General features: G+C 31.6%; 1 protein-coding gene across 2 annotated transcripts in view; it reads left to right on the forward strand.

Moving 5' to 3' along the window:
* Positions 1-345: 345 nt before the first annotated feature.
* Positions 346-24,963, forward strand: part of LOC142323607 (glucose dehydrogenase [FAD, quinone]-like) — a 136,591-nt gene continuing 111,973 nt past the window's right edge. The window contains exon 1 of one of the 2 annotated variants that reach the window (XM_075363450.1): positions 346-684. The gene's annotated coding sequence lies outside the window, so the exon portion shown is untranslated. The remainder of the gene's footprint in view (positions 685-24,963) is intronic. The other variant, XM_075363451.1, reaches the window with a different exon arrangement.

Consider the following 24,963-nt stretch of genomic DNA (forward strand, 5'->3'; position numbering starts at 1 on the left):
TATATATATGTGTGTGTGTGCGCGCGCGCGCGCGCGCGTTTGTGTGCCTGTTTGTATGTGTACACATCAGGAAATTTTATTTTAATTGTGTATTCAATGACGTAACATTTAAGAATAAATAAATAAATAAAGAGAAAAAGAACAAGTTTGCGCCAAAAACATCTACCGGTTAATATTGAAAGAGAGAGTATATGTACATATGTATATATATATATAAATGTATAAGTGGGAGAAATAAAAATAAAAAGGGACGAAATGAGGGAGGGGGAAGCGACGGGGAAGTAATGAAAGAACGAGTAAAGAAATGTGGAAGAAAGGAGTGTGGACGAAGGGTTTGGGGGAATGAATCGGTTGTATGGTAGTATACAGTTCACAAGTAATGTTAGTCTATCGCCGGCCGCTATCGTGCGTACTAGTAATCGTAATTAAACTGACCTTTTTATTGTAAACAAAAATTCTTATTAAAAAATATTATAGCTAATTACGTTTAATAAGTGTTATTTTCAATGCATTTAACTGTTGGGTGTGTTTAATCAGTTTTCAATATTCGTGTAAGTGTAAATGTGAACTATTTTATTTATCACAACTTCTAAGTATGACGTAATTAATTTTAATATAATTGTTATTGCTATTAGAAATACACAGGTTCGTTTTAAATCTACATATTATACACAGAACACGAAGGTATTATTATTATTATTATTTAGATTTTATTATTATTATTATTTTTTAGATAATTGATAACATTTTTCACCTAACAAAAAATTAATTAAATATCTTTAATTATAGATTAATTAATCTTTAATTAAAGATTAATTAATCTTAAATTCAATAAACAAGCTGAATTACCGACCTTGAGAGCTCAGGTGGTAGAGCGCTTGAGTGATACGCTGAAGAATCTAGGCTCGATTTCCCGCTTTCTTCATAAACCACTGTTACAAAAAATACTTCAGTATTGAAAATCAAAGTAAAGAATATTATCTACTACTGATAAAAATAGATATAAAGTGTATTCTAAACGTTTCTTTGTTTTAAAATAACGTTGCTTATCAACCATCAAGAAGTTTTTTTATAGTTTTATATTACAGCGATTTGGTGAAGCAAAGACCCGATGTAAGAAATACGAGTACAATTTTTTGTCGGTAACGTACACGTTAAAAATAAATAAAACCTCGGACATAGTATCTATGCATCCTTGAAAAAACTGAAGTACAAAAAATTAAAAAAACAAAAACTTCATCCTGAATAATATTTATCACAAAACAATAACAACTAAGATATTTCAATCTCCTATTTTTCACTCGTAAATCAAAGCCGAACAGATATAACCAAAATCCAAATTTTCATATAATAATCCACGAAAGAAAAAAAAATTAATTACCTGTACCTCAAAAACCAAATATAGATTTTGACTGTAAAAAAATAACAACGAAATTCTATATCCTTCTCGTAAAGTAATTTATTCATGAACACTTACGTTTTTTTCAGCAGGCTTGTTTTATCGGACTCGGAATTTCACTAAACAAAAGAAATTTATTACCGAGTGAAAAAAGCGAAGGTTAAAACAAAATAAGATATTTTAAGACGTAATACGCAAGTTAAGGGAAAAATTATGATTTTTTTTCCGTCAGTCCTTGAACTCGACGACTGTAAAATGAGTCAAAATTCTACCGCAAAACTTTCTTGAAATCCCTATGGAACTGTATAGAGCTATATTTAATATTCATTTATTATTATAAAACCTTCTATGTTTTTTGTCAAAAAATCTTTCATAGTATTTTTTCGGACTGTTAAAAATTAACAATATAGATTAAATTAATGATGTTTTTTAATATTTAATACGGAGGCCGTTTGCAGTATAGGCGATGCACATGTTTAAAAAATAAATAAATAAGCTTTTCTTAAACCAGGACGGTTGAAATGTAATAGAACGGCATCAACACTTAGATTTATGGCCGAACGCAACGAAAGATTTTAATTTTGTTCGTCGAACAGTATGAAGAAACGTTATAAGATTTTACAATTATTAAACGGTAACTCGTTTTCAGACTAACGTAACTTTTCCCGAAAGTTTTTCAAAGAACTGTTAGCCTTCATCGGTGAAGTACTACTTATTATGGGATAATTGACTCCGAAGGGCGTTTGGGAAAATTTAGAAAAATATGAAGAAGACCGGTCGTTCAATACTTTTTATAGTTATATAAGTATAAGTTATTATATAATAAGTTATATAAGTACATTAAATACTTTTACAGTTTTTTATTTAAGATTTTAAAGTGGGATAGTCTAAAATTTCAATAAGATTTTATTAGCCGGACGCATCAACAATACGAGATATGTAAGGAAAACGGCAATGATTTTACCATGAAAAACTTAAGATAACACAAAAAAATTTCCCATAATTGAAAATTTATACATTTATAATTTCTCATACAAATCACGTTATCTTGTGAGAAATTAAACGTACAATTAAGCCCTTGTTCAAGGTATATTACATCCTGTTATTAAGAAAGGCATGGTATCATATACGATTTATTACCATATTTATTAAAATAGTTTTTAAAAATACAAATAAATTAAAGATATGTATATCCACAATACTTTATAACAAAAATTATATTAAAATTAAAAAGTAGAAGAGAATGAGGTTAATAATTTCCCACCTAATTATTACACGTTGCTCAATACACTTTTCTTTTTTTTGAGTATATAAAAATCATCCTTAATATTATAAACTGTAATTTATTACCCATTATTTATAGGATATTATATCGGGTTTAAGAAAAGTAGTATTAAAAGGACTACAAAAAGTAAAAGAACATAAATTTAAAAAAAATATGTCTATTACGTCATTTAGAACGAGATGGAATTTATCAAAATAATTATAATCCGATTAAAAAAGACTTTATGAAAAAAATTTATTTCTGAATGTATATGAGATAAGAAAAGAAACGGAACGGAACGTAGAGACAAGGTCTTGACAAAGTGCGATAAAAGAAAAGTAAACAAAAATAATGAAAAGAAAATGTGACAGTCGCGTCCTGAGATTAGAACGAGGTTCTTCAAAGTTGATTTTAATGGACCCGTACCCGTAAATTATATAACAAATTACCTTCTACAATAAATGACGTGATTACGTCATTTAACTCTCAAGATCAAGCTTCTTGGCATAGCAAACGATTTATATTTCCCGCGTGAAAACATAAAAATAAGAAAGTAAACCTTAATTTTTTTTTGTTTACACATAAGTACAAAAATAAAGAAATAAGTGAAAGGTGGGTAACAGTTAATATAACGAATATGGTAACATATAACAAGTATTACCGTAACGTTTAAAAGAAATCGAAAATTATTGCTTATAAAAAAGATCGAGTTAAAAAATGTACTTGGTAATAGAGTGAAGAAAATAAATAATATATTTTTAAGATTTACTCTGTTCAATATTTTTATATATAAATAATTTAACGAAATTATAACTGTCATCAGAAAAATATTTGGATTAAACGAGCGTTAATGTGACTGTCAGTGCGTTATATTTAAATGAATCCGTTTGGGTACATACATAAATTAAACACTTAAAAAATTTGGAGTAAAATTTTCAAATTATATATATATTTTAAAAAAGTATTACTCACTTTGATGGGTATTCATTAACTAGGTCTACTGCATTATTAATCTAAGAGAAAAAATAATACTCGAGTATAGGAGTGTGTGTATGCGCGCGCGCGCGCGTGCGTACGTATGTATATATAAATATATATACACACACACGGCAATTTAAGAGAAATGTAATATCCAATCAAGATGTAATTTATAAACAGAGTAATGACTTTTGAAAGTACATTAAACAGAAAAAGATTTAAAAAATAACGTTAGAATTTGCAGTATTTATAAACACCCATACGTACAAGTATGAGTATGTTGTTGACATTACAGTTATAATAAAGTAGTTCCAAGAAAAAGCTCAATTCGAAATATACGAGGTCAGGATACGGTTCGAGTTAATGAAGTACCTTTCAGTTCAATTTCACTAAGACTTTAAAATTATATTAAAAAACAACGGTAAAAATTATCGAAAAGATACATATTTTTTTCAACTGGAACATCCGTTTATCGGTTAAAAATATATATTATATTAATATATAAATATATTTTTTTACTGAAATTAATCTTTTAAAGACTCTTATTATTCTTCTGTACTAGGTGGTTTGCGGTTTATTTAATAAAATTTAAATATCATAATACATATATATATATTTTTTTTTTTCATAAAATCCTTATCCTCGTACTTAGCATTTAAACAGAATTTCTCAGGAAAGTAAACAAAAAAATATTTATTACACTCATTTGCTCCTTCGTTTAAAAAAGTTCACCTTACCTTAAAAAAGAAAACCAAAAAATTGGAATTTGTTCCCTATTTAATCATGCTACTTCCAGTAATTTACAGTTTCAACTTTTATTTTATAATTAAATGTTTGTATAAATTTCGCTACAGACATCAAAGATTCGATATTTTGATACATGAATTTAATCTTTTACTACGGAACATATTTGACATTATTTACGGTTAAACGATATCGCGTTTTATTTTCTAGACTAATATTTATATTTGCAACCTAAACACTGAAAAAGGGAAACCTGCAAAAAAATTTAATCTTATCTTGTTTTATTTTGAGCCGGGTATCTTTTTGTGAAATTTTAAGTGTCGACAATGTTTTGGAACGATCGTACGAATTCAAGATTAAAAATTCAAAACCCGATCAAAATATCTTGCAACGTTATTAATCAATATAATATAAAACTCCTCTGTCTGGTCGTTGATTATACCTATGTGACAAGTTAACACCGATCTGCTCGCTAATTCCTTCCTAGAAAACTGTTAAATGCTGTTTTTCCCCGACAAGCCCTTCTCCTCGCTAATTCCTCCCTAGAAGTCTGTTAAATACTGTTTCTTCTCCACCGCAACTCACAGAAAGAAGAGATATTGGCAGATGATAAACGATTAAGCGAATCTTCTTTAAAGCTTTTTTACGATCGAATCAGAAATCGATCTACACCATATGCCGTACTTAAAACCGATCCGGATCGTTCATTTTTGTAACACTGTTTTAGAAAATTCATAATCGATTCCGACATTCCGTAGATCATCTACTTCGCTGATTCTGTCTTGCGGTCTGTTTTTTAAGTTCTCCTGCCTTTCTTTCGGGTCGTCTACTACCGACTCTTCCACAGTTTCTTCTACGTCCGGGTTTTCTTACCAGATATTGTTCTGTTCGACAATGTCTTCGACATTAATCTTGTCTTAATCGTATTTATCTTAAAAGAAAGAACTTTCCCGTATATTTTTGAATTAAACTACTTTATCTTCAGCGCACTGATGTTTTCCGATTAAAATTCATCCGAAAATAATTCCTGGGCTTTTCATCCGTTAATTATACGTCTATTTAAATCTATCCTTCGTTTTACTGCCAGAATTTTCCTTCTTTTTTTATCGGGAACGAAAACAATTCTTTCCTACTGCTACGTATTTCCGCGATAAACCGATCATTATTGTCACTTTTCATCGATTACAGCATTTTTTTACCGATTCACACCGTCTCTAGAACACGTTATTTTAATTGAGATTAAATTATACATTTCTTTTTGCAAAGTTATACTACATATTTCAAAGAATAATATTCTTATAATACTACGTAAAGCATGACCGGAATAAAAAAAAAATTAATTCTCCACGTATTTTCTTTCTTTAATACCTTGAGGTACTTATAACATTTCTTACGAGCGATAACGTATAGGTAGCGATTACCAGAAAAATAGCGAATGCAGTCAAACCGTGATTTAAGTAACGGCGGGATGCATTAAGAGGCATAAAAAAATAAATTGCTGAAACCGAGTTGAAATAGCTAACGATCTGTCATCCGGCATACACATCTACGCCTCGGATATGATTTTACAGCAGCGAGATAGTACATAGACAATCTTTACAGTAATAACATTATTTAATGCTTTATCTTCACACCAAATATCGGCAATAAAAATGAGGCTAAAATTTATCAGTAACTTATCATCAATAACTTCTGATATTTGATAATAAAGTATTCAAGGTAGTAAACATCATAAATACAAGTATTAGTCGCAATAACGTAATAATAGTATTGACAAATAAGACGAAATCTTCTATTTGTTGTTAACATTATTTTTCTAACGTAAGATTTTATTAATTAAGAAAATATAAGAACGTAACACTTTCTCTCTTTCTATCTCTCTGTCTCTAACTAACATAAAAAAATATATATAAAGCTATTAACTAATTAATATTGTGTAACACAATTAATTAACGAGAAACATTGTTATTTCCTCGCACTGATTTCGTTGCTACATGTTTTTCGGATATACTTGTGGCACGGTTCAGTGTGTACAACGTACACCAAAAGCGTAAACCAAGGTACATCTTTCGCATTTAATTGATTCTGGGACCATACACCTTTTCAAAAATAATTGACTACTAGTTGAAATTAAGAAAAAATAAAATATTATTACGAATAAAGTTCTGAGTTTAATTTTTGAATGTTATACATGATAATGAAATGTGATCTATTCCTTTTGAGAGAGATTTGTTATAAAAATTTTAAATAATTTTTTAAAAATATTTTACAAAAATTTGTTATAAAAACATAAATATCTAATAAATCAATTTTGTTAGCTCAATAAGATTTTTTTAATTTAAAAAAATTAGGATATTTTAGTCATTTTTTATTCGATAAATAATTTAATTAGTAGTTAATTTTTTTTTTAGGACAAAGGATCGCTTTAGAAAAGAAAATCGAAAAGTTTATTTCAACATTCTGCACTCGTTTGATTTACAGATGCAACAACGAAGTATTTTTCTACTTTAATGGAGAAATTAAAAAATTAAAGTAATTCGTGTATTTTCATATCTACACGTCTCATGCTATTACCGCTACCCAGGTAATTTAATATTAGCATTCTCAGCTTACAGTCAAAACGTAACTTTACACATTAACCCTGTTCTGTCCGGGCTATCCATCAAAATCATGTGCATTTATATTTAACATATAGTCACTGCACGGTGAAGACGTGTTCCTGCGTTTGTATTCAGAAAATGAATCTGTTACTCTTTATGAAATATGTATTTTATATATATATATATATATATATATATATATATATATGTTACAAAAGGGCGGTTCTAATATTTTCGATTCGCCCTAACTCCATTTACCAGAAATAAAATAAATCATATTCTATTCACCAAAATAGCGTTTTAAAAAGTATTATTTAATATTACCAGAAAAAGACAATTTTTCTATGTATTTATTAAAACAAACATATCGGCTCAGCGATGCATTAAATTTTAGACCTGAGCTGCTTTGTATAACATTAAATTAAACGACATTTAAATAAATATTTTTAAGGGATTAAAAATCAGTTATTACTGTTAATTTCTAACTAAATTACTTCGTATAAGTGAAAACGGACATTGGGATAATTAATAGAAAATAACAATTCTCAATGTTCGTCAGTAAACTTATTTCGCTTATAAATTATTTAATCGTTTTTAAATAATAACTGAACTCTATAGAATATAGTTATTCTAATTATGTTTCTCACGATCGTGTACTTTTTTAACGGTACAAGACATATCTGCTCCGAAGGTGAACACCGGACTAATAAATTATTCTACATGTTGTGCGTCTTCCCAATGATTCGAGCAGGTTAATGATTTTTAGAAATACATTGAGAGCACGTCGGTTTTTTAAAGTGTTAACACTATACGTTAAATAAAATTCGAACGCGAGTCAATAATCTAATCAGAAAGAAATGAATCAACTGTAACCGGATTACATCAGACCAAATTATTATCTGCTAGACTACGAAACTATATTACGAAAATTGCGTTCCCTTTACTGAAAAAAAAACCACAGACGAAACAACTAACTTTTTCTTATTCTCCTGGCCAAATTTGTTCGTTTTCGGGCATTTTTTCAACTAATAAGCGTAATAGCACGGCTTTCAAGTAATAAGTATTTCAGTTAGGAATGATTATTTTTAAAGGTTAAAGAAGTTTTGATAAGCTAAGTGAGAATATGTACGTAACAAGTGAAACGATCGCTATGTCGCGGATGAATTGATATTTTTAAATATCGGTAGAATTTTTTAAGTTTAGAATGGTGTACTGTAACTGTAGAAAGAAAATAAACCGGCTCACTGTTTTACGAGCACCTATTGGTAGTACAGCCTATTAGCGTACAGCAGCGAACAAATTAATCCGAACAAAGGGAATTTTTATTCATTCTGTGGCAGACTGCTTGCTGATTGGTGTTTCAGGTTATGTTGTTAGTTCATATAATAACAGAATTAGTTTGTGCTTTTATAATTCACTGTCGATTAGTTTTTGGTGACCTGTGAGTTTCTGTTGTAACTTTGTTATTAGTTTCTAGTTAATACAATGGATTTATATCCATTGTATTAAATATCCATTGTCACGAAAGCGGTCAAAAGGGTTTGCTCGGTTTTGCACACACAAATGACTCAAAGAAAGACTCAGTGAGTGTTAGGTACTGTGAATGAGATCGTGAAAAGGCTTAGGGAAACAGGTTCCGTCTCTCCAAAGAGAAAAAAAAAATGTGGATGGAAAATAAACCACGCCTACACGGGATCGATTACTAATAAGAAAAAGCAAACTTAATCTACGATTGTCAGCTGTTGACCTTAATAGGTTGACTTGAGGGCCAGTGGAACTAATTTATATCTTCGTATACGTTTTGAATAAATGAAAAAATGTTTACCTTTTTCAGCGCAAGAAGAAGCAAAACGATTTAAAAGAAGCTATTTCCATCCGCATAGTAGTTCAAGTGCTGTAAGGAAGTATAAAGAATACGAAAGACTTTTTGCGCGGTTTTTTTTTGTCTCTCGTAATTTGATATAAGATTAAGCTGTTACCAGTCAAGCAGATTTTACAAATCACCTGTGTATACTGTTTTATTACTTTAAACCGACGAGTGAAACGTTTCAAGAATCGGGCTTCATCTTTCGACGGTTGGAGCCCCGTGCACGATGACTCATTTTTTCTTAATATTCTAACAGACACAATATAAAAAAAATTAATTAAATATGATTTTAACAGATTTTTGTATTTCAATCAAATTTACTAAGATACGTTCAGAAGTACGTTTAATTTTCAAAAACATAGAAATGCTAAAGTTTTATATAACAATATAATAAGTTTTATATAATAATATTCTAAAGTTTTATATAACACGTTATAAAATATTTTGCGTTTAATCGATGTTCTGTGAGTTTTAGATAAGTCTTTCGATCATTTTACAGGTGCGATAAAACATTATAATTATTTTATTATATCCTGGAATAGTGTCGACTAAAATTTAAATGTTACATAAATAAATACTAAAAATTCAGTACATCGGAAAATTATTACAAAATTAAACAAATTAAATTAAATTTTAAGTGTTAACAATCGATCGACGTATACTGCACGATTAGTTTTTCAAAATTCTGCATGAGGAATCTATTTTGTCGCCAAAAAGATATGTTTCTGTAATTTCTTATATTGAATTTATTTTAAAGAACAGAAAACAAGGATAAAAGATAAACATCATAAAATTAACCGAATTTTTTTCGTTCCAAATTAATTACAAAAAAGCCATATAAAACACTGATATTTAAACGGTTCGTTATTGTTTTTGTTCGGTACGACATCTTCATAAAGTTATTATCGAGAATATGCTCCCTCCTTAGTGTAAACTGTTTAATGACAGCTTCTTTCTAAGTCCAACAATTACAAAAAATATATTTACAGTTACAAAATACAATATTACATGAGATTTACAAAAAATCTCTTCTATCTTTTTTTTCTTTTAACTTAATGTAGTAAATACTTCTCTTCGGTTTTTTTTTTTGGGGGGGGGGCCCATACTCTGCAGATGTTGAAACAAAAGGGGAAGTTAACACATTCTTATAAGTACCCTGATGAAAGGCAATGTTTACCGCCCACAATTAATTCACTTTGTGTTATCTGGGAGCGTGAGAAGGAATCAAGGATATTTTACTTTTACTTTATTCCAAAAAAACGTTTGAACTAGAATCCCTGAACTGAATATGATACGATAACTAGTGAGAAATACTTCACAGAATTATTTCTGCATCAACTCGTACATTGTATTACACACAATTTAAAAAAAGTATATAACAAAGACTGAAACTGTAAGAATTTAGATTTTCGTTTGTTACAAACAAAAAAGTAATTTTTATAAATAATATCAAAGTGGATGAGTTCAGTTAAAAAATCCATTTTTTTGGGGGTTTGTTTTTTCGCTTTTCCAATCGCGTAATAATAATGAAAATAAATCATAAATCGTTAAGTTCTGTCAATTTAAGACGGTATCAAAATAAATGAATTTATTAAAAAAATTACCTTTACGTTTTACGCTACGTTTTTAATTTGTACGTGAGTACACCAGTTTCATTTTATTTTTTGGTTGAATACTTGAAAAACAAATGCCCCTTTGGCCTTCTCATGTTAGTTCCTATTATTTAACGAAATATTTATTACTCGCGGTAATAATCCGTAGATAACTTCGTAATCAGAGGAACTTGTTTTATAATGATCCTATATGAAAATATTGTTATTACTTTCCTGTCAAAACTCTAGAGCTACGCTACAAGAAAAAAACTATGGTAATCGAACAAAAATGGGGTACGAGTTATTCTGTATTTCTCGATGTTTCCCGACCCAGGGACCCCGGGAAACAAAAATAAAGTGGAGGGGTAATGTTAGTACGTACGTACGTGTGTTGGCATGTTTGAAGTTTAATAACGTGACGGGATAAACCGATTTTGAGGAACTTTTGTACAGAAACTCGTGTATATTAAGCAATTTTTTTTTGTAAATGTTTGGGGTTGATCCATCCAGGTGGTGGGGTAGAGAGTTAGTTGGAGGGTCAATTTCTCTCAAAATTTTGCAAACATAACTCCGCTTTATTTTAAGTTCAGTACATGCGTGTACGGTTATCTGACCATTTTTAAAAAACTTTTCTCCATAATTCCCCCTTCCCCAAAACTCGAAAAATGTTTACTTTTTATTGATCGCATATTTTCTAACCGTACTTTTTTATGTCTTCCTACAGATAGTAGTAGCGCAAGCGACTCAAAAACAAAATTACCTTAGAAACAATATTGGGCGTGGGCTAGCCGATTAAAATTTTAAAATATTGATTTTTGAATTTTTTAGACTTTTTTTTTGGTTTATTTTCACGTATCATTATTTTCCAGCTTTATAAGAATAAATAACCGGTATCAGGAAAAAATTACAACTTTGTTATCCGCTTTCTTTTCTTTATATTAAATAAACGATTACCCAGTAACTTTTGTATTTCATTCAGTAGAAAAGGTTATAAAATTAGATCTGTAGAAACATAAACTTATTCGAGGGAAAACATCGTATTAATACACTGCCACAGAAGTATTTATTATTATTTTTAATATAAACTTCGTATAAAGTATAGAAACAACAAAAAAAATCCGTAACGTTTTTTGCAAAAACAGACAAACATGTATTCCTCAATATGCCGACCGAAAAAATATAGTTGTGTTGCTTCAGATATTCAAGCGTTTCCGTCAGTAAATCAGGACCTGGACGCGGCCTTCCGATAACATTCGATCCCGTGTTTTCTGATCTCTTACGCGGTTAAGTTGTGAATTATAATTAATAAAGCCTGTGAAATAACGGATTGGAAACGCTCCTATCAGTAGAATGCTAAGTATTAACTATCCGTTCGGTTCTGATTCCTGCAGTTCGACATGAAAAAATTAACTATTTTTGTAGAATTTTTTTAGCCGTTTTAATTTTATAAAATCGTAATATAAGCGGTTGAAAATTATATTTAGAATCGATTTTGCCCGTACCGATTTTTTGAGGGGAAATATTTACCCGACGATTAATAATAGATAACCCTTGCGATACCATGCAATTACCCGACCGCGGGTTGTAATCGATAATAACAGAAAACGAAGTCGAGCTTGTAATCCGGCCCGCTTAAATATTCATCGATTAATTCGTCCCGTAGCAATAATATTTCGATAACGATAACGTTTCAAAACGGTAGCAAAATTCTGTCGACGTCGATTCGGATAGAATAGTGATTTTATTAAGTAAATAAATACATCGATATAAATAAAACAACCGGTTTATCGGTAAGAAGAAAGGATCGACCGGTCGAGTACGTTTAAACTGCAGTCCGTTCGGTTATTGGTGGTCGTTCGAGTAAAACGGAGCGAAACCGACCTTCGTCGATTACTTTCTTCTTGACGTGTGAGCAGTAAACAGCGATTAAAACCGCTCAGAGAAGGTGGGCGATTTTAACTACCAATAACTAATTACAACTACTGCAACGGCCCGTTCGTCACGCTGTCTCTACTTCCTGTATCGAGTCGCGTTCGTTGCGCACATACGTTTCTGCAATGTAAAACCGGATGTGCACTTATCTCGACAACAATAACAAGTAAAAATAACTTACATTTATCATCAAGATTACAAAAATAATCGATTATTACAGGTTTTAAACACCTTTAACTAGTGACAATTATAATAGGCCTACATGTAAAAATTAATGCGTTTACCAAATAAACCGTGAAAAAAAAATGGAACGAATACCACCACTTCAATCGCTTAAGCCGGTATTTATTTTTAATTCTACTTGAATTCGGTCACACCGACAAGATAAATCGAATAAAATCACTCGATAAAAACAACCGCTGATATAACCGACCGAGATAAATTTAAAAAATAAGTACGATCAAATAATTTTAAGAAGCGATTCCCTCATTTAATTTACGACCCGAAATCTAAGTAGAATTAAATTTTATTTATAAATTTATTTTATCGGAGCTAAATACTCACACCGTTTCTTATATAACATAATAATTTGATAAACTCATCGTTTAACTTTAATAAACATAAAAAAGACCACGACTGAGAACATCAAACATTTATGCGTTAAATAAGGAAAAAAGATCTAAACACATTTAACGCTTTTGCTATAGAACGACATTTATTTTTAATTAATTACTTTTTAGACGACAATAATATTATTATTAGGACAAAATCTCACTACATTTAGGATTAGAACCCTATATAAATTTAATGGAATAAATAAATATATATTTACAATCTGTTAGTTCATAATTTTTCTCCGTTAATATACTGAAAATAATAATACTAATTTTTTTTAAAGGTAGTAAAAAATACATTAACTAAAATCGCAATATTATTCTAGATGGAAATTCTAGTTAAGGACAGGTTTTAAGATTTGTATCTACATGCTTTAAAAAGGATGGAATTAGTAGATATATGAAAATAATGCAGCTATTTTCTCTTCCATAAAAGCGTTTCATTTTCTGATGTTTTATTGTGCCGATCTACGAGTAGGTGTAAGATTAACTACATAAGAATTGAAAGATTGTACCTGAAACATAATTATGTTGATGATATATGAGCGAGGATCCAGCCAAAATGATTCAAAAATACCGTATTCTATTCTTTACAAAAAGTAAGTTATCAAATTTTGAAAAAGGCGTCCTTCAAGATTTGAAGGACGCCTTCAAAAAGGGACTGACCGATTTATCGCACAAAACTCATACACCCATCTTTTTAAAAGGGAAATTGATGATACCTTAGCGAAAATCTCACGACTGATGTTTCACCAAAAAACAAGCTTATTTACCGAACCTTATTTGAATTAATCCTTATTTATGACTTGTGAAAAATTCGACCTCATCGGTGTAATCAAAAAATTATCCAATATACAACAAAAACACCTTTCCAGAATATTTAGGAGGTAACAGTGAACGTGCGACTCGAATTATACGTTTCATAAAAAAACACTGTGATAAATTTTATCGAAAAATTAAGTTTTAATCGGACTACAATAAGCATATAAATTAACCGTGTAATGTTTGCGGCCGTATTTGAATTACAATTTAAATTAAACGAAAATATATTTTATTGTGCAAAACATATTTCTTATATAAACGGGTGTACACTATATCAACGGGGGTACGTTGAGCATTTTAATTCACATCTGCGTGTCCGGATTTCGGCTTAATTGTTTCGTGCAATGCCGAAGGAGGAAGAAGGTGATGATTACTGATACTTTGTGTATCCCCACGTGTGGGGATACACGATGAAAAGTCGGACTAACATCTCCAAAAAACTAAAACTTTTTTGCCGGTATGCATTTCTTTAACTAATTAGAAAAAAATAAACCATCACTACCGGAAAAACGGATTTTAAGAACTTTATCACGCCCGTAAAACCTGAGTTTTAAAATTTTGAAAAAGTCACGCGCACCAATTAATAATAGCGATTAACCTCTGACTAAGCGATTAAGTCTTCCCCGTTTGTGATCACCTTTCGCCAATCCTATTATACACCAGAAAAATTTTAATTTAACTTCTAAAAACCTACTTAATCAGCATGAAGTTTTAAATAGTAATCGACAATTGTCAACGTTTTAAATTAACAAATCGAGTTTCATTTTTTTTTTTTATCTACGAGGGATATTTCTAAATTAATGACCGCTGGAAAATTTCTCTCCTTAAGGTTGGCGAAGCTGTGTAGTTCATGGGCACGCTAGTAAAGTATACATTGCACTGTTGCCTGTAAGTTGTCGAGTTGTAGTATCTTTGATTACGTGTGAGTTATTACGTTATAAAATGAGTAGGAAAATCGATGTTGCCGCCGACTATGAAATACATAGAGTCATACGGTTTTTAAACCACCAAAACGTTAAGCCGGCTGAAATTCATAGGCAGTTAGTTGCTGTGTACGGTGGTAATGTAATGAGTGAAAGAAACATCCGAAAAGGTTTAGAAATAACAAAATTGATGTGCATGATGATGAACGTTTGGGGAGGCCCTCGATAATCTCCGAGGACTTGTTGAAACGCGTCGATGATGAAATAACAAAAAAACCATCGCTCAACGATTTCCGACCTTGCCCTTCTTTTTCCTGATCTTTCAAAGCTGTTATTGGTCGCACTGTTCTTGAGAATTTAGGCTTCAGAAAGGTTTGTGCATGTTTGCTGCCGCACATCTTAACGAAACGTCACAAAAAAAGCGAATGGGATCTGCTTTGGAATTTTTGTTGCAGTACACAGAAAAAGGAGATGAGTTCCTTAATTCAGTAAAAAAATCGGCAATGAAACATGGATTTCGTATTACACACTAGACAGAAAATGGCAGTCATGTGAATGGCGTCATCCTCAATCATCAACCAGACCGATAAAGGTCAAGCCGCAGCCATTAGGAAGCAAACTGATGGGCAGTATTTTGGGATCGGTTTGACATACTGCCGATTGATTTCATGCCACGTGGAACGACTATAAATACAGAAGCCTATTGCGATACTCTACGTAATTTATGGCGCACCATTCAAAATCGGCGACGTGGGCGACTGACCGACGGCGTCGTCCTGATACACGATAATGCACGTCCACATGTTGCGGATCCGACATGTGATTTACTGAGAACATTTGGATGGGAAATTTACGATCACCCACCATACAGTTCGGACTAAGCTTCTTCTTATTACCATTTGTTTGAGAAATTGAAAAAAAAATTGTGTGGTAAGCGATTCGCGGGTGACGATGAACTTAAAAATGCTGTTAATCGGTTGGCTAAATGGGCTGGCGGTAGAAGAATTCGACGAGGGTATATTGAAGCTGTGTATCGCTACGATAAATGTCTTAATTCATGTGGCGATCATAGAAAAGTAGAATAAGGTTTGCAGTTTAAGAGAAATAAAAAATATCTGTAGTTTTGAGATAAACGTTTTTGGAATGAAACGGTCTTTACTTTAGAGGTAACCTCTAGTAGATAAGGCATTATCAGAGCGGGAATGACGGTAGACTTCATAGCGGTTCGGGTTATATTTTTATTTACCTTATCGAATTAATTTACCGACACAGAAATATTTTCTTCTGATAAGTAGAGAAAAGCTATGTAAAGTATGTACAAGCGGCATTAGTCACAGCCGCTGTAATGACAGTAACGATGTTCAAAATAAAGTAGCTCCTAGAGTGAAAAAGCGATGATGTAGCTTGTAGGGCTGAACTTTTCCTGCGTTTCCGTAGCGATCGCGCAACGTTATATTAGATCGATGAAGAAGTCGAAGGTAAAACGCTTCACTCCTTTTTTAAGTCGGTTAGTCAAGGACGAGATGTTTATTATTCTTGAGAATGTTAATGCCGTTTCGGTGATTATTTGTACAACATTCGATTACGGTATCCAATACGGATAGCTAACAAATGTATAGTTGATTTCGGTATCGTAAACAATAGATTAATTATACACACGTACAGACATCACGCGAGTTAGCGCACAAACAAATGACTCGTTTTTTGATAAATGAATGAAATCTTATGCCGAAACGATGAAGCTTCTTCAGATGTTCGTATTAAATGTATCATTATGACCGTAGATCTTAACCGTAATAATTAATGAAACGGGAAAAGCGTAACGAAGTTAATTCTTTACAGTAGGTTTAATGTTATATATTACGTCGTTAGATTAGTAATTTAAACGCTACATCAAATGACTCTACGGTCGCTATAAAAATACAGTATAGAATTAGAGATGGAATTTTAATTAATGATTTCATCCACATATAAACCGGAATCCAGTGCGTTATCCGCACCGCAGGTGAGGTTAAAAAGTATTTAACGACAAAATTAAACGATGTCACTGTACTCATCGGTTAGGCGTGTCTCTGAGGTCGCAGAAAGTATGCCGTTCGTATACATCTCGTTCACAGTACGTCTCGCATGTGTGCCCGCGTAGGTTTTGTTTTTCTACATTATGTACACCGAAACGATTCACATACGCACATTAAATGGAATTATAATAGTAATAGTAATAATAATAATAAAAAAGGATGGGAACCTATCGATGTAACGACTTAGCTCACAATCCGAGATGAATCGGAATCGACCGAAGCCAATCGGTCGTACAAAGCGAGTAGGGAATAGTTTTAACTTTCTATTTAGTTTGAAATGTGGAAATCGTTCGTAGATTCCCATGGCAAAGAATCGGTTTAGTCACGGAGTTATATCCGAATTTGTTCGTGTATGATTGAAATTTTATTATATTCGTACGCGGTGGACCCGAGCAGATTTTTAATGCCATCTTTTATATAATAGGAAAGAAAGAAAAAAAATTTTTTCTCTATTTTCAATTACGCTAAATACAGGAAAAAAAACGGAAAAATCACTCGCATTCCGATGCATATTTAAAAGAATAATTCCTTCAATTGTTATTTCCTAACCCACCGTAATTGTAAACGCATCGCAAGCGTATCTATTATAGTTAAATTTATTTCACTTTTATATCAGAATAATATTATGTTTACGATAATTGATTATTTTTTGTATAAAATATGCACTTGTTTTTACCTAATTTAATTAATTTATTCAAAAAAATAATTGAACGCTTATTAAAGACAGTTTACCGGTTGTAACCGCATTACTAACTCGTTATTGAACCCGCAACCTCGTTTAGGAACAATTATTTTCTTTAATGGATATTCATCAGCCTAATCGACCAGAAACTGCATTAAAGATTACATTAATAACACATTCTTAGCGGACAATTAATTAGTATCTACTCCTAGCGGAAAATAAATAATTTTCAATATTTTTTCTTATTATTTTTTTTACTTTAACATTTTAATTACGTAAAATGAACGATGCAATAAATTAAAAAATATACACTTAACCATTAAAAACATCTGAAAATCATGTCCTTGAACTTACCCTTAATTCGCAGACGGGTAACTTCGCCCGAAGATGAATTAAAAAAATATTACCTTTTACCCCTTCCTAACTTCCTTACTAATTTACTAATTTCCTTAAACGAAGAAAATTTTTTAAATTCTAGAATTTGTTAAACTGTTAAATTCTGTAGTTATAAAATATTTTTAAAAAGTACCTTCTACCTCGACTGGATTAAAGAGGGAAGCTGTGCCCCCTCAGATCCCTACTTACCTGAATATTTAATTTATTTGATTTGGGAGGAGAGACTTTTGTCTTCTACTATTATAATAGCGTTTATCGATTCCAGTAAACATTTTACCCGATTGCAGCTCGGGTGACTTTTGGTCTGATTTTTTTTTTCTTTTGGGACGACACAAATTTAAAAAAAAATTATACTGTTACTAAAAGTCTTTAAAAGTTTTAGAATGAAGTTTTTATTCCTTATATACAAATTACCATACGAAATTTTATCGTTATACTTTCACCCGTTCCAGATCTATTAAGCAAAATAAATCTGAAACGGATATATTTTGTATTTATGTAGAAATATGATTGTGTGTGTGTGTGTGTGTGTGTGTGTGTGTGTGTGTGTGTGTATATATATATATATATAACTGCAAAATTACAGAACTGTGCCTAGATTTTTTTTTGTCGCAATACAACACTTATTGCGATATTCTATATTATAAAATTAAGTGGGAAACTAAAAATAAATAAACTGTTTTTTTTTTACTAAGTTTACTTTTACTGTTAAAACCCGAACTCAAGAAACACTTAATTCGGACCTAAAATATAAAATAAAAGAATTAATTCTACTATACTATTCATTTATAATAATAATAATCATTTTTTTAGCCTCCGGGACCATCGTTAGGTGTTGCTTCAGAGAATGAGATGAAATGACAATTTTGTAGCGTGTAAAAAAGCTATGACTGACCGGGATTCGAATCCGGGACCTCCGGATGAAATGCCGAGACGCTACCACTCGCGCCAAGCAATAATAATATATCTCGAAGCCGGCAATAATAATAGAAACGAGCCGAATTCACAAAGAAAATCCTTCAAAGTGACTTCATATGACTTTTAGTCGCTCTAGTAAGTATCTTCAGATACTGGTGCTGCTGATTGTTCTGTAACTAATGCTACCAAAATCGCAGCACGTATTACTGAACATGCCCGCAAAATGATCGAATTACACGTGAATTTAAGAAACACTAAATTAAATTTAACATGTATGTACAGTTTAGGTATGTCACTGAAAATTAATAGTTTTGATTTTCATCGCTGACCGTCATGAAAAAGAAAAAAATTAAATCGCTATTTTTCTTACGCTTAAATATTAAAGAAAGGATTTTTATCTCTTTGTTTATTGCTTTATTTCGCTAATCATTCACTCCGAATAAAGTACGTGACAATTCTAATAATTCTATTTCACTGTCTGAGACTGAGATCGGAAGCCCTAATAGCTGCAATAAAAGAGTATTCTCCCACCGAAACGGTACTGGCGATACTTCAAATATTAATATCCAGAAAACCCGATTATAAACTCGCATTCGCATATCGAATTCGTTAAGGTCAATATATTAAACAACTCTCTTAACAAGAAAAAAAGAATCGTAATTTATTTCGTACTCATAAAATGAATACCACGGTATATTATTTCATTCCACATACTTTCTGGTAGCAAATATTTTTAGTTGCGGTAATAAATATGATTTCCATTCATACCGTATACACACCCCTTCCGGATACATGAAATTCAAAGTTCTTCTCAACAAACTTGTTACCGATCGTGGTCGGTTTATTTTATATACGAATAAAATTTAGTATTTTTTAAATCTAATGAATTTTTCAGTCATCAAAATTTCAGTTTTATGATTTCCAGGAGCATTATTTTATACAGGAAATAAACATTTACATTTCCGCTCGTCTTCTGACAATAATTTTTGGAAAGATTCTCATTTAAGGATGACAATTCGATCTGTTTCTATAATAAAAAAACACGATACTTTATTGTTTTAATTAGGACGTTTCAACAGTACTCTCATTCGTATCTTAGGCACTGTAAATAATCGCAATCCTTTCGAGTACAGAAAACTCGGTCTAACGCGGTATCTAACTTACGTTAATAATGTAATTGTTAATAAAAAAAATTTAAGTTAAAAGTTAACTTTTCGGGACACCATTCAATCCCTCGAATATTCAATTATTAAATCGATGAAAATAAAATTCTATTGAAAAAATGATAACGAATTTTATCGAGCATTCGACCTGTCTTATCCTATTGTTGCACTTCTCCTTTCCGTTTCGCGGTAACTTTAAGCCGCAATGTATTTATTATATACTACGTCCGAAACGTTCTATGAAAACATTCATTAGGACAAACATTCAAAAGTCTAAATTTAAATTTTAAGCAGGGATTTAGCTGTTCTTGTGGTGATAAGAATTAAATCTTTTGTCGCTTAAGATAGATTTTAACTGAAAATTAGGTCTCTAATACTTTTAAAAGATTAAAAAGTCCATTCTCTCCGATCGATGGATTTAATTTATTTGTCGTATACCATTATTTGAAAACTACGAGTGATAATGGCAAGAAAATAAATATTTTTGGCTTTGTCAATAATCGGCAGGAAGAAGCGGGCAGTGGAAGAAATGATCAGAGTGCGCTGTAGCGGGAGAAATTCCCTTCCGCTTACAACTCTTAGCGTAATCCCACCCTAAATCGTTGACACGCCACCACTTCTACGTGCGCGCCGGACGTCCCAGGATAAATTCAACAAACTGTAGAAAGTTCCTAAAGAACCACTTCGCATGTCGCCGGAATGGGTATGGCAAGTGGGATTAATTCCAGTGGCTGTCAGACTATGAACCGTTCCTTTTTATATCCAAAGTAGTCCATAATTAAATGATTAAGATGGTTTTGATCGGATTGATTTTATTTTTCTTTAATTTTTTATCCGCGTGAATTATAGCGCTTTCCATAGAAGTCGATCCAACTCTTAGGTACCGATTATTATGACTCGGGTAGAATACTAAATATACTTAAAAAGTTTTAATGATTGTTTATTCCGTTGTCGAATATTATAATTTTAAGTCGAGAACTGAAAACGTGTGATTTTTAAAAAAAATTAATTTTCTGAGAAATCTAAATTTGCCGTGGTTTTGTATCGAAATATTTAAAACTTTTTAGCGCCCTCTGATCAATGAAAATCAATTAAAGAATTATTTTGCCCTAGAAGTGTTTTAATTTTACAAATAATTTATTCGTTCCGTGAGGAAGTTCTCTTACAATAGGATATAGCGCATTGAACCCGGTTTTAATCGGAAACAAAAGATCGTTTATTATCGGTATTATATATGTATATATTTATTTTACATATGCGGTTATGTATTTTAACTGTTACAGCGGTTACTCATTTAAATAAAATGTAGCTTACTGTAACTCGTAAACCGAATAGTGAAAGCTTATTATAGATTCACCTGTAGTACTTTAAGATGTTTAATTATACATAATAGTCGATTAATTCCAGTAAGTTATCGAGCACAATGGATTATTTCGACGCATACATTACGCCTTTCACTTCCTACTTATTTTACTATACCGTATCGTGTACATATATGTAATAATTATTTTTTGTTTTGATTTAAACTGAAGACGTTACGATGAGTAAACAGATTAAACATCCTTAGAAATATTTTAAAAGTAATTGTACGTTCTTATAATTGTAAGGAACTCTTAAAGAAGTTGTAGCGGTATCTAAATTGTTTTATCGTTTTGAACCTGTCGCTCAATTTTGTTGTATGATCCACCAATATATTTCTATTTTTTTTTATCGGCGAGTAGTAATTCCTGTTTCTTCACAAAAGTGATGTTTTTCTTAATCTTTTAAGTGCATTCTTTCTTTATCTGCATTAATAATAGTGACATTTTATGTACTATTGTAGTATTTTTTGACAATCTTACCTGAATCTTGTTACGAAATGTAACCTACAGGAAGAATATAAAACTAAAATTAAAGGACCGTTCTAAATATTTCCCAACGATCGATGCTTTTACCCCAAAAAAAATTTATTTCGACAACGATCGTTAGTCTAACACAATAATCTACTCTACAAAAGGAAGTGCAAGTAAAAGATATGTAATATGAGAGAGATTTCTACAAGTAGAAATTTTGTATATTTTTGCGATTCTATTTTACGAATTTTTACGGTACCATTTTTAGGAAAATTTATATTTTTTTCTGGTAACTTTAAATTACAATTTTCTTTGGTAGTATTCAAATAGAATAATGTATACTACAATATTTTGATTTTTTTGCATTAAATAAAACATTTTAACGAGTATATTTTTGTACAAACAAATAATATGGACTGTTGACTTTTTACAGTACGATATCATATTATCAAGCTAAACACCTAAATGATTATCTATTTTTCTGCTTTTGTAGTTATTTCCAAAATTTCTGTACTTTAGATTACTCATATATATATATATTTTTTTTTTAAAGGGGATTTCGACTCCCGTAGAGGTCCAGATAATTTTTAAAAAAAAGTTATTATTTTTCTTAATTTCTTATCTTATTTTAATTATAATATTATTGTGTCTTTCGTAGGTTATTTTTCTACTTACTAATACTAGCACACAAATGAAACTTGAAATTATTATTCCTATTCTGTTATTAGTCTCTCTTTTTAAAAAAATTCAGACTTAAGAAATTTTATAATTTTTCTTTCAATATTAATGATCATAATTCAATTTCCTTTTCTTTTCAAAATTTTACTTCTTTTATATATATATATATATTTTAATTCAAGAAACTTCTAATATTTTTGTAATTCATATCATCTGCGTAACAATTTATTTTTTAATTAAAGATTTTACCTCGAATCATATTTATCATATTGTACCATATTTCACCATCATATTATTATTATTATTATTGTACCATATTTTACCATCATATTTATCAATGCAATGGGGTGTGTGTGTGTATATATATACACACACACACACACACACGCACACACACATTTTAAATCTACCTTAGATATCCCATTTGACGAGATTACAATAGTTTTTGCTTTATATAACATGGCGTCAAAGTCGTACATTATATTTTCTTCCCGGAGTCGTAATATATTCCAATATCACTCGCGTGATCGGGGCGAATTGTTTGATATTTATTCGTATTTCACGAAAATCTGCGCAGCCGTTCTACAAGGTACGACTGGAAAGTCTTAAGACTGGGCTTGTAACTTCAAAACGGCAATAGTTACAGGTTATTGTGATGGATCTGTTTCAAAGTAGTTCCCTTTTGACCAGACATACCGACTCCAACGGTTTATCCACTTTTGTAACAGTTCCTGGAAGTTTTTTCTCAAGGGTGTTAAGAACTCTCTCCGTATTTGCATGGATGTCTTCAATTATGTCAAATTAATTCCCTTTCACGAAACTTTCAATTTAGGAAACAGGTAAAGGGTCGGCAGGGGCAAATCAGGGAAATAAGGAAGGGTTGCGGAAGCACAGAAATTTTGAATTTGGCCAAGAATTCCGCGATAGAGAACGTACGATGAGCCAGTGCGTTGTCGTGGTGGAAGACCCAATTTGTGTCTCGCCAGCGTGCAGTACTACTCACATTTTTGCGCAAACGCTGAAGGAATTTATAATATTTCTGGTTGACTGGAGTATTTAAGATTGACCAGAGAATCGAAAGAAACCAGCAACATTTACTTCACATTCGACCGACTATGTCGCGCTTTTTTCACTCGTGATGAACTTGGACCCTTCCACTGCGATGATTGTGCCGTTATTTCTTGATTATACCCGTAAATCGTTCCCTGTAATTACCCTATTTAACAAAACTGGGTCAGTTTCGGTCCAATTAATCAGTTCTTGGAACACAAGTCGGTGTTGTTTCTATCGGTCTGACAAAATGCTTTGAATAAATTTTCACGGACAGTCGATGCATGTTCAAATTTTCAGTTACAATTAATCGAACGGCATAGAAAATTAAATTCAGTTCATCGTCCATGTCTCTAATTGTAAGTCTACGGTCAGAGCGCACTAAATCGCGAACTTGCGGTATGTTTTCGTCGGTTTTTGAAGTGGATGGCCGGTTGAACCCGGGCCATCTTCGATTGATTCGCGCCCATCTATGAATCTCTTGAACCAGATAAAACCGTTTGACCGGCTCAGACGTTATCCTAGAAAGCTATTTTTAAGAGTTTATGTCTCCCAAGCTGATTTCCCGTGTTTCAAACAAACTTTGACACAAACTCGTAGTTCAAACGTTTTTTATCCGTTTTTTTTATCCATTTTGTGAAACCAATAATCTGCCGAGACATGTCTTCACTAACCAGAATGCCGCTCTCTGCTGAGCAAAGTTATCGCGGTGATCTTTTGAAGTTTCAAGAACAAAAACATTTCCTCTTTCATACCCGTGGGCAAAACCACCCCTCCTATCGTGCAGTGGCGGCACCTGTCTTAAAACTTTCCGATCACACGTCGTAGAATTAGAGTTCAAAAAAATACAACCCACACACGTAACTTCCTGCTTTAATCCTTCCTGCCGATGTCAAATAAAATAAAATGTAATAAATAAAATAAAATTAAATATAATAAATAGAAGCTGTAGTTTATAAATATATTTAAGAATTTGACTACTACTAATTAAAGTTAGAGTTTGCATGCTTTTATGGAAAAAAACAATATCTCAAGGTGTTTTAAAGATGTGGTAGCCCTATAACTTGACCCACAGGGTTGGCCTAGTGGTGAACGTGGCTTCCCAAATCAGCTGATTTGAAAATCGAGAGTTCTAGCGTTCAAGTCCAAGTAAAGTCAGTTATTTTTACACGGATTTGAATACTACATCGTGGATACCGGTGTTCTTTGGTGGTTGGGTTTCAATTAACCACACATCTGAGGAATGGTCGAACTGAGACTGTACAAGACTAGACTTCATTTACACTCATACATATCATCTTCATTCTTCCTCTGAAGTATTATCTGAACGGTAATTACCGGAGGCTAAACAGGAAAAAAAAGAAAGAAGAAGAAAGCCCTGTAACTTCGGAAAACTTGACCGTCCCAAATTCTGCACGTTGTGTTTTAGTT

Source organism: Lycorma delicatula, chromosome 4, assembly GCF_047948215.1.
Source record: "Lycorma delicatula isolate Av1 chromosome 4, ASM4794821v1, whole genome shotgun sequence".
NCBI lineage: Eukaryota > Metazoa > Arthropoda > Insecta > Hemiptera > Fulgoridae > Lycorma > Lycorma delicatula.